Genomic DNA, 11,920 nt, shown 5'->3' with positions numbered 1-11,920 from the left:
ATATCTTTAAAAAAAACAAACTAACTAACTGACCTCATTTGGCAAGAGCTTGGCCCCAATTTGCATCACAGAAGCCTCCGATAGTGTGAGGACAGATTATCCACTGTACCAGCAGCCCTTTGCAAATCAAATTATACTAATCTGAGGTTCAGAGGACACACTAGATCAGGCTAATAGGGGATTGGAGAGTGCATGAATCAGGGCACCATTTGCTCCTTCTAAAATACGGTTATTTAATTTGGGCAAAAAACAAAAACAAAAAACAAACCCACATCCTATGAATGAAACCCTGGTCTTCTGCGAAGCCCAGGATCTAGCTTAAAATAGGTTGTGTAGAAGAAGTAGGCCACAGTCTGAAAGAGTGCCGAGCGAGGATTGCAAAGACGGCTAGAAGAAGGAAGCCAAATCAATGTTTGATTTCCTCAGAATAAATTGATCAGATCTGGAGGGGGAAAAAAACGAAACAAAACAATATTCAGGTCAGTTCAAGGTTTTACAGATGCTTCTAAATTCAAAAGCTTTTCACTTACTCCCCATCAGCTATATTTTAAAGGCTCCAGGCAGAGGCAGGTGGGGAAAAAAAAGTATAATGGTTATTATTACTAACCTCCCTAAAACAGATGCTGCTGTTTTAATTTCCCACAATGCCTCTGAGCAACATTGCCTGAAAAGAATTTTGGGAAATGAAAATGGTGGGTCTTGTTTACTCCCATGGGGGAAAAAAATGATCCCTCTCAGTGTTTTTATTGGTGTTGATAAACATGGATCTATTCAATACTGTAAAGGAGCAAAATGGTTCCATGCCTTTCACAACAGAGCAGCAGAAACAGCTCCAGCTGGTACAAGTAAGTAGAATTTGCTGACACATTTTACTTTCTATATTTATATTCCACCTTTACTTATTTATTAGAGTGCTACACCACCCATCTTACTTTATAAGGCCTTGGTAAGGCCACCCTTGCAATACTGCATTCAGTTTTGGTCACCATGATGTAAAACAGATGTGGAGACTCTGGAAAGAGTGCAGAGAAGAGCAACAAAGGTGATTAGGGGACTGGAGGCTAAAACATATGAAGAACGGTTGCAGGAACTGGGTATGTCTAGTTTTTATTTATTTATTTATTTTATTTATTTTTTAAATTTTTATACCACCCCCTCTCCTGAAGGACTCGGGGCGGTGAACAGCCAAAATTAAAAACACACAATACAAATATTAAAATACATTAAAACAAAATTAAATTTATAAATTTATCTTTGGCTTCCCAAAGTTTAATGAAAAGAAGAACTAGAGGAGACATGATAGCAGTCTTCCAATATCTCAGGGGCTGCCCCAAGGAAGAGGGAGTCAAGCTATTCTCCAAAGCACCAGAGGGCAGGACAAGAAGCAACGGGTGGAAACTAATGAAGGAGAGAAGCAATTTAAAACTAAGGAGAAATTTCTGGACAGTGAGAAAAATTAACCAGTGGAACAACTTGCCTTTTAGAAGTTGTGAATGCTCCAACACTGGAAGTTTTTAAGAAGATGTTGGATAACCATTTGTCTGAAGTGGTGTAGGGTTTCCTGCCTAAGCAGGGGGTTGGACTAGAACAGGGATCCCCAACCTTTCGGACCTCAGGGACCATTAAATCCCATAATTTTAAATCCCACGGACCACTAATATGATCTGCCTAATGACTGGCTGGGTGGGCATGGCTAGATGGTCATGTGACTGGGTGGGCGTGGCCAACTCAATGTCACTCATGTCACTCACCCTCCCCTCCCAGCCACTCCTCGCCTCCCCGCCCGAGCTCCTTAGGGCCCCAAAGGGAAGCAGTTGTTGGAGCTAAGCAGCCACCACGAGAAAGAGTTGGCAAAACAGCTCAGTTCAAATTGGATCTGACCGAGAAGGAGGCTCAGCAGAAGCACCTCACTGAGGACTAGGAGCATAGGCTTTCCAGGCAGAGGGAAGACTTGCGGGAGTGCAAGGCCAGGTACCGGCACCTGGAGGCTCAGCGGGTTGAGATGGTCAGCCAGTTCCAGGCCATGATGCAGTCCCACTGGAACGAGGCCCTCCGGCTCTTTGCCACCAGCGGCCCTTCCCTCCAGCCTTCGCCCAAAGCCCCACACCAGGAGACTGAAACAGACCCCAAGTCGGAATTTCTGCCCCCAACTCTGACCCTCACAAAAAGACCTCGAAGGGAGAGACTCTCTGCAGTAACACAAACGTTCATTGCATGTATCTGGCCCATGGGCCAAAGTTTGAGGACCCCTGATTTAGTGCAATATAAAAAATGCAAATAATTTTTCTGTGGACCACCAAAATTTTCTCATGGACCACCAGTGGTCCATGGACCACCAGTTGGTGATCGCTGGACTAGAAGACCTCCAAGGCGACTTGCAACTCTGTTATTCTATTCTATTCTATTCTATTCTATTCTATTCTATTCTATTCTATTCTACTCTACTCTACTCTACTCTACTCTACTCTACTCTACTCTACTCTACTCTACTCTACTCTACTCTACTCGGGCCAGCTTACAACAACATCATAAAGACCTATGAACACCCGAATGAAAGCACCGATTAAAAAAGAGAGTTTAAAACAAGTTTTTAAAAAAACGAACAAATCCTGCAAGTTTCCTGCAAATAAACAGCTAGGTTCAGCATCCTAAATCTGGGTTAACAGTTATGCTTACAGAACATGCCATGTCTGAACCAATAAATCATACTTGTCGCTTAAGGTGGTAGTGACCCACTTCCCATAAAATGCTATTTCCTCCGTCTTTCAAGCTGTTTCTGGTAAGCTTAAGTTATCTCTGAAGGTTGTGGTGCCGAATCTAACCGAAAATGCAGGTAAAAAAATATATATTTTTTTTTCAGAGCTTTGTCCTAAATATGCTACTCTATATTTAATGAGGGCGGGAGAGGCAGTAGCTGGACAGGGAGAGTTTCTGCTCTGCTGGGCCGTTTGCTTAGAAGGTGCTTGATTAGATGACAACGGGGAGTTTGTGCTCTCTAGCATGTCGTGGGAACCCATCCGTTGCCTTGGCATGTTTTGGGAAATGGGCCATCATCAACCGAGGGCGTAACATGGAAAGATCATATGCCATCAAGTTTCTGTGGGACATGTAGAGACTACATAGATGTTTTCCTGGAAGATCAGTCCCCCAAGAAGGTTCTTTTGAGGGTGGGGGTGGGGGCCGCGTACATCGTACATGTGTTTGCATCCTGACAGTTGGAGATGGAAGAACATGGTCAAGGTCCACTGGGAATATTGGGGGGGGGGACAGGCAGAGGGAGAGGGGAGAAGAGGCCTTGCCTATTTTCGTCTCCTCTCCTCCTCTCCCTTCCTTTTCTCTCTTCCTCTCTTTTTCTCTACTCTTCTCTCTTTTCTTTCTTTTCTCTTTCTCTTCTTTTCCTCCTATTTATTTCTTCTTTCTTTCTTCCTTTTTCTTTTTCTTTCTCTTTCCTTTTCTTCCCCTTTCTCTCCCTGTCTTTCCCTTTCTCCTTCCTTCCTTCCTCCCTCCCTCTTTCACTCTCTCTCTCTCTCTCCTCTTTTTTCCTTCTTCCTTTTCCTTTTCTTCCTTTCTCTTTCTTTCCCTGTTTCTCCTTTCTCCCTCCCTCCTTCTTTCACTCTTTCTCTTTCTCTCTCTCTCTCCCTTCTCTTTTTTCCTTCTTCTTCTTCCTTTTCTTCCTCTCTCTTTCTCTTCCTCTCTTTCTTTCCCTGTTTCTCCTCCCTCCTTCCCTCTTTCTCTCTCTCTCTCCTCTTTTTTCCTTCTTCCTTTTCCTTTTCCTCCTTTCTCTTTTTTCCCTGTTTCTCCTCCCTCCCTCCCTCTTTCACTCTTTCTCTTTCTCTCTCTCTCTCCCTTCTCTTTTTTCCTTCTTCTTTTTCCTTTTCTTCCTCTCTCTTTCTCTTCCTCTCTTTCTTTCCCTGTTTCTCTTCCCTCCCTCCCTCCCTCTTTCTCTCTTTCTCTCCTCTTTTTTCCTTCTTCCTTTTCTTCCTCTCTCTTCCTCTCTCTTCCTCTCCCTGTTCCTTCCTTCCTTCCTCTCTCCCTCCTCCCTCCCTCCCTCCCTCCCTCTCTCTCTCTCTCTCCCCCCCTCCCCTGTTAATTGGCACAGATAACCATTTGGATTAGCCAGATCACAGGAGGTTTCTCACTGCAGAGCTGAAAAGGAAAGAGAGGGAGAATCTAAGCAAGAACGGAAAGAGCATTCTTTTACCTTTATGGGGACAGTGGTGGTGAAGAGACAGCTGGGAGTTCCTTCCTGCATCCCTGTGGAATCTCTGCAAGAGAAGCATTACAGCTGCTCCCGCCCTCTGGCCCCTTCCACCACTTTTGATGCATGATTGACAGTTGCAAACAGGGCATATGTCAGCGCAGAGATATGCAGCTGAAAGGGAGTGTTGGTGGGGGGGGTTGAAAGTCACTGTCTCCCTCTGGAGGTCAGCTGTCTGTCTGCACCCATCTCTCCCCCCTCTTCACCCATGTGCTTGAGACATGGGAGATGCCAGGCAGATCTCGCAGACAACGGTTTGGTAACTGGAGAGCTCTCTGCCAGCCTGCCTGGGCAAGGCAGTGGAAGAGGCATGCCGGGAGTGGGGGAGGGAGTGAGGGAGAGAGGCTGATGGAAGGGACACAGAGGAAATAGAAATCTGAGTTTAAAAATCATCTAATCACTCTGACCACTTGTGTTCCTGCCCTTCAACAAAGGAGAATATTTGTAGCTCAGGGCAAGAATGGGGAAGTCCTTGGTGCTCTCTGAGCTTGGTTGTTTTCTTGCAGACGTTTCATGACCCAACTAGGGAACTTCATCAGTGCTAGAAGGGAGTGGGAAGAAGGAAGAGGAGGAGGAAGAGGGAGGAGGAGGAGGAAGAAGAAGAGGGGAGGAGGAGGAGGACTGTGGGGTCCTTGGTGCTCTCTGAGCTTGGTTGTTTTCTTGCAGACGTTTCATGACCCAACTAGGGAACTTCATCAGTGCTAGAAGGGAGTGGGAAGAAGGAAGAGGAGGAGGAAGAGGGAGGAGGAGGAGGAAGAAGAAGAGGGGAGGAGGAGGAGGACTCTGGGGTCCTTGGTGCTCTCTGAGCTTGGTTGTTTTCTTGCAGACGTTTCATGACCCAACTAGGCAATATCATCAGCACTAGAAGGAGGAGGAGGAGGATTGTGAGGTCCTCGGTAATCTCCAAGCATGGTTGTTTTCTTGCAGACGTTTCATGACCCAATTAGGTAACATCATCAGAGTCACTAGCGCTGATGTTACTTAGTTTGTAAAAGAAAGAAAACAGCCAAGTTCAGAGAGTATCAAGGACCCCACAATCCTCCTCTTCCTCCTCCTGTTCCTCTCCTTTCTAGTGCTGATGATGTTGTCTAGTTGGATAATAAAACGTCTGCAAGAAAACCACCAAGCTCAGAAAGTACCAAGGACCCACGGTCCCCCTATCCTCCTCTCCCTTCTAGTGCTGATGATGTTACCCAGTTGGGTAATAAAATGTCTCAGAAAGTACCAAGGACCCTGGTTCCTGCCCTTCTTACAGGTGGGTTCCGGATTCCACCTATCCCAGCTGACAAGGCACTTTGGTGTAATCTTGAAAACCCTCCCCCCCCCTGGGGCAGCTGGTGTGGTTGTTCCCCTTGCCACCATTCCTGGCAAAGAAGAGAAAAGCTGGTGTGTCAACCAGCCATGGCAGCTGTGCTTTCCACACTGGCGCGAACGTCAAAGGAGCTGACCTTGACTGGGCTCAAAACAAAGCTAATCTGAATCAGGATCTCGATAAACCACGGGTGGGAGACCACAAGGAATCCCCCAAGATAGTGGGGGGGAGGAGGGCAAGGGGCGGGATGGAAACGTCAAAAGGTTGACAAGGCATTTCATTGGGGGAGAAAGCAATGACGTCGCTTTCATGTTACTGCCAAGGAAATTATAAGGGTAAAATCCAAGGAGATTTTCTCTCTCTTTCTCCCTCCCTCTCTCTCTCTCTCTCTCTCTCTCTCTCTCTCTCTCTCTCTCTCTCTCTCTCTCTCTCTCTCTCTCTCTCTCTCTCTCTCTCTCTCTTTCCTTCACTGCAGAGAAGAAGCATCCTTTGGTATTTGCTTAAGCTGTATGTTTTTCTGGTCATTTAGCAATCCTAAATTCCTTTTTCCCAGCCCAGAATTAGGCATCTTTCCAAGTCTATCGCTAGCTTACTCTCGCCTGCCTCCAGGTTTCCTTTCTCTCCTTTCAGCTGATTTTCTCCCCTGCCACCCTCACCGCCATGTCTGTCTGCCTGCCTCTCTCTCTCTCTCTCTCTCTCTCTCTTTCCCTCTCTCTCTCTCTCTCATCCATTTATTATCTCTATCTATCTATCTATCTATCTATCTATCTATCTATCTATCTATCTATATCTATATCTATAACTATCTATCATCCAATTATTATCTCAATCTCTCTCTCTCTATCATCCATTTATTATATCTATCTATCTATCTATCTATCTATCTATATCTATAACTATCTATCATCCAATTATTATCTCAATCTCTCTCTCTCTCTCTATCATCCATTTATTTCTATCAATCATCCATTTGTTATCTCTATCGATCTATCTATCTATCTATCATCCATTTGAAATAAAATTATTCTATTCTATTTATATCTCTATCTATCTGTCTATCTATCTGTTTGTCTATCTGTCTATCATCCATTTATTATCTCTATCTATCTATCTATTTATCATCTCTCTCTCATCTGTCTGTCATCTGTCTATCTACCTATCTATCTATCTATCTATCTATCTATCTATCTATCTATCTATCATCCATTTATTATCTCTATCTCTATCTATCATCTATCTATCTATCTATCTATCTATCTATCTATCTATCTATCATCCATTTATTATCTCTATCTCTATCTATCATCTATCTATCTATCTATCTATCTATCTATCTATCTATCTATCTATCTATCCTCCAAAAGGTGCTCAAGACCAGGTTCAAAATTTCCAAAGCTGCCCACCCCACAGAGTACATGACTGCCTTTCGGTTGCTTAGCAACCAGCCCGCATTTATGGCCATTTGAAAAGTCCCCTGGTCATATCATCACAATTTGCAACGTTTTTGCTGAAAACTGGCATTCAGTTCCGGTTTTCAGCAAAACACCCCTCTAGTGAACAATGGTTTTGTTTAATGACCGTGGTCCTTGCTTAACGACCACCGCTGCAAAACGTGTCATGAAATCAGGTCAGTCACGTGGGTGACCCGCATTATGACTCTGACAACCCATAATGGGCAGGATCGATTACGGTCATAAGTAGAGGACTAGCAGCATAGGAGATGCAGCCAAAAAAATCTGGCCTGACAGTAAAATACAATAATCCCCAACTGTACTTAATCAAGTAGCTGTGAGGGGAAAATTGGATAATTTTCAATGTTTTTAATTGCTCTTAAACGTGGTTTTATGATTCGTCAAGTAGGCTTTTAATTGTCTTATAATTGATTCTAGAGATGGTAGTCCTTCCAAGTGTTTCTTTCAGGCTGTAAGGCCCATCAAGGATGAGGATGATGGATCCCAAGCTTTCCTAGGCGACAAGTGTGTGTAGAGATGTGTGTATGTGAAATATGTTTAGAGCAGTATTTTTCAAACCTGGCCCCTTTAAGATGTGTAGACTTCAACTCCCAGAATTCCCTAGCCAGCCATGGCGGCTGGCTGGCTGGGGAATTCTGGGAGTTGAAGTCCACGCATCTTAAAAGAGCCAATTTAGGGGGGAAAAAAATCTGGTTTAGAATCCCAAGATGAAAAGAAAATGCTGTGAAAGTGCTGAGTATCAAAACTAGGACAAACCTGGATAAAGCAAGATAATAGTGTAGAAAGCCTGTATAGATGGGTTTTCCCTCTTTCTCTCTTCCTCAGCCAACAACGGCCCTCCTGTCTCCAGAAATAGCCCACTGCCACACCATCTGTCCCCTTCACTCACTCAAACATCTCCCCCCCTTTCCACCAGGAGTGTGTGTGTGGGGGGGGTCTTCCTGGCCCCCTCCCCCTGTTTTTGACACCCTTGCCAAAAGAAAGGCAATAACCCCACTATCCCCTCTTGGCAAGATCTCTCCGAGGAGTTAAAGCAAGGATTTCCAAGATCAATCAATCAGGATGGAGTTCGAAGGGACCCTGGAGGTCTTCTAGTCCAACCCCCTGCCCAAGCAGGAGACCCTGCACCATTTCTGACAGATGGCAGTCCAATCTCCCCTTGAAAGCGTCCAGTGATGAAGCTCCCACAACTTCCGAAGGCAACTTCTGTTCCACTGCTTGATTGTTCTCACTGTCAGAAAATTTCTCCTTATTTTCAGGTTGAATCTCTCCTTGGTCAGTTTCCATCCATTATTCCTTGTCTGGCCTTCAGGTGCCTTGGAAAATAGCTTGATCCCCTTCCTCCTCTCTGTGGCAGCCCCTCAAATATTGGAAGATGCTATCCTGTCTCCCCTGGTCCTTCTCTTCACTAGACTAGCCAGGCCCAGTTCCTGTATACCTTATACCAGTGGTGAAATGTAAAATTTCTTACTACCGGTTCTGTGGGCTTGGCTTGATGGGGTGCTGGTGATAATGTGACTGAGTGGGTGTGGCCAACTTTTTTTTTTTTTAACTTTTAAAACCATTTTTTCTACAACCTCTTCGGCCGAAGAGGTTGTAAAAAAAAATGCTTTTAAAGGCCTCTGATGATCAGGCAACTCAGCTGGGATCGTCGGAGGCTTTTAAAAGCATTTTTTCTGCCGAAGAGGTTGTAGAAAAAAATGCTTTTAAAAGCCTCCAACGATCCCAGCTGAGCCGCACGATCATCAGAGGCTTTTTTTTTTTTTTAGTTTGAAAAGCATTTTTTCGGCCGAAGAGGTTGTAGAAAAAATGCTTTTAAAAGCCTCCGACAATCCCAGCTGAGCCGCACGATCATCAGAGGCTTTTTTTTTTTTTTTTTAGTTTGAAAAGCATTTTTTCGGCCGAAGAGGTTGTAGAAAAAATGCTTTTAAAAATAATAATAAAAAAGACTCTGATGATTCCGCGGCTCAGCTGGGCATGGGGGGGGGAAGGGATTTTTGTTACCGGTTCTCTGAACCACCCACCGCTATCCCTACCGGATCGGGCGATCCGGTCCGAACCGGGATCATTTCACCCCTGCCTTATACGTATATCTATATAGGAGATGGTGAGGTGGGGGGTATCAGAAGAATATTCCCAGAAGCTCAAGATCCTGCCTGGATCACAGACTCCCAAAACTGCCCCTTCCCCACTTTGGCTTCCTCCCTTCTGTTACTTGTCTGATGAGAAGCCCTCTACTTCCCACCCCCTCCTCAGCTCCGCCTGTCGCATACTACTACATGCTTGAGTGGCCCCAACCTCTCGGCGGATCAATGGCTGCCATAGAAACAGCCAATGTCCTTCAGACAGCAGGGGATCAAGGGCAGGAAGTCTAGGATCGGTTGGAGAAGCCCCCTCCCCTCCACAGACAGACCACACTCAAGGCCACCTCAACCCAAGAGGCCCAGAGTCTTTTTAAAGAGGATTAGGACAAATTCTTCCTGTAGGAAAACACGGAAAGCTGTGCTACGTTCCCAGGATTTACGTGCTGATTGCTAGGAGTTCTCCTTATTTGTTTGTTTGTATGTTTGTTTCCATTTGTCCGGAATGGTGTAGTATAGAGTAGAGATGCTGTAGAGCAGCATGGGGGCCTAGTGGTGAAGATGCTTACCTCACACTCGGAAGGTTGAGAGTTCAATCCTAGGTAGCAACAGATATTTCTCTCCTAATGGGCAAAAAAAAAAAAAAAAAAAATCTGCTGTGAACTCCATGTAGGTGTCTGGAAGGGAATCCGGCCAGTAAACACTCAACTCTATCCAGTTACCCTGATTCTACCCTGAATTAAGGGATTACAAGGTCGTAAAAAAGGAGGTTTTTTTAGTGTGACAGTCATAAGTGCAAGGCCGGTCACAGATTCCCTTTTTTCAATGTTGTTGTAACTCTGAATGGATGCAAACGAATGATTATAACGCCAGGACTATCTGTATTTAGGATGTCCAAAGCTTATTTTGCTAAGCATGTCTGGCTCCTTTTATAATGATCAATAATAAATGTCCAAACAAGTTGATCGCAACAGGAGTTTTATTCAGGAAGAAAACTTTGTTAGGAAGCCCCAGAGATAAAAGTTATCTGGAGGATGAACATTTATTTAAACCTCCCCTCCCCAGCCCAAGCAGGGATGGGCTTCAAAAATTTTAGCAAGGGGTTCTCTGCCTGGTTACTGGGCGGACGTGGCCATAGTGGGCGTGGCCTGGTCAGCCTCCTGCACCACGGTGGGTATGTGTGGCATTTTTGCCCTCCCCAGGCTCCAGAGGCTTTTCTGAAGCCTCCGGTAGGGTGAAAACAGCCTCCCCAGGCTCTGGAGGCCTTCTGGAGGCCAGAAACGGGCCCGTTTCCGGCCTTCCTGAACTTCCAGTTGGCCCATTTTTTGCCCTCCCCGAGCCTCCACACGCACCCTGCACTTACCTGCATACAAAATGGGTCGTGTGCGGACTCCTGGGAGGGGAGGGGCAAGATGGGCCGGGCCAGCCAGGAGTGGGATTTGGGGGTTCTCCAAACTACACAGAATCTTAGCTAGAGGTTCTCCCGAACCCCTGTGAACCCCCAGCAGCCCATCCCTGCCCCCAAGAGATTTTGCTTACCTGCTGAGGCTTCCCCCCTGCAGGTGGACTCTCCCAGCCATCCAGCCATCCATCCAAGCCCAACTTGAACTCTTGAGCACCCAGTGGGAAAATCGGATTTAAGCTTAGCTCAAGAACATTTAAGGACTTGGCTGGCTACAGCTCAGCTCTTTCGGAATATCTCAAGGGGACTGACGGGTTGGAAATAAAAAGGCATTGATCTTTGACTTCCCTGGGAAAATTCTCAGCCCTGTGATATCATTACAGGCGATCCTCGACTTACGACCACAATTGAGCCCAAAACTTCAGTTGTTAAGTAATACATTTGTTAAGTGAATGTCTATGGAGACTCTGAGTCATTCGAGGTCATGGTTGCCTTTCAACCATGGACTTTTCTGGTTTTTCTTTGAAGACGTTTCGCTTCTCATTCAAGAAGCTTTTATTCCATTTTCAGCTTAGATTGTATTTTAGTCCAATTTCATTTTAAATTGTATTTTAGTCCATTTTAAATTGCTTTTATCAAATTTCAGTAAAAAAACACCTTTGGGACAGTGCTCCAACACTGGAAGTTTTTAAGATGTTGGGTAACCATTTGTCTGAAGTGGTGTAGGGTTTCCTACCTAAGCAGGGGGTTGGACTAGAAGACCTCTAAGGTCCCTTCCAACTCTGTCTATTCTATTCTATTCTATTCTATTCTATTCTATTCTATTCTATTCTATTCTATTCTATTCTATTCTATTCTATTCTATTCTTTGTTAAGTGAATTTTGCTCCATTTTACAACCTTCCTTGGTGTTGTTGTTAAGTGAATCGCAACAGCTGATAAGTGAGCAACCCAGTTCTGAAGTGAGTCTGGCTTCTCCATTGACTTTGCTTGTCGGAAGACTTGAAAAAAAGGGGGAGGGGAAATCACGTGACCTTAGGAAACCGCCACGGTCATAAATATGAATCAGTGGCCACCAAAGCATCCAAAATTTCAATCACGTAACCATGGGGAATGCTGCAGAGGTCATAAGTGTGAAAAATGCTCATAAGCCACATTTTTCAGGGTCGTAACTTGGAACTGTTGCAAAGTCGAGGACTTTACCTGTACAAGGAACAGGCAGGAATAGTAGTTATTCCAGAATGGCTAGTTCGGCATTTAAAAAGAACCAACGTGGTTTATTTTGAGGGTACTGTAGTTGTCAATCCATCGCCACCTTTGATCGAGAGACGAAGTTTGGGGGGAAATCCCCCCCCCTCATCTGATCTGAAATCCTGTTCTTGTAATCAATTATGGA

This window comes from Pituophis catenifer, unplaced genomic scaffold, assembly GCF_029215685.1.
Source record: "Pituophis catenifer annectens isolate HBS135680 unplaced genomic scaffold, rPitCat1.0.hap2 SCAF_9, whole genome shotgun sequence".
NCBI classification, from domain to species: Eukaryota; Metazoa; Chordata; class Lepidosauria; order Squamata; family Colubridae; genus Pituophis; species Pituophis catenifer.
This window is presented reverse-complemented; position numbering follows the sequence as displayed.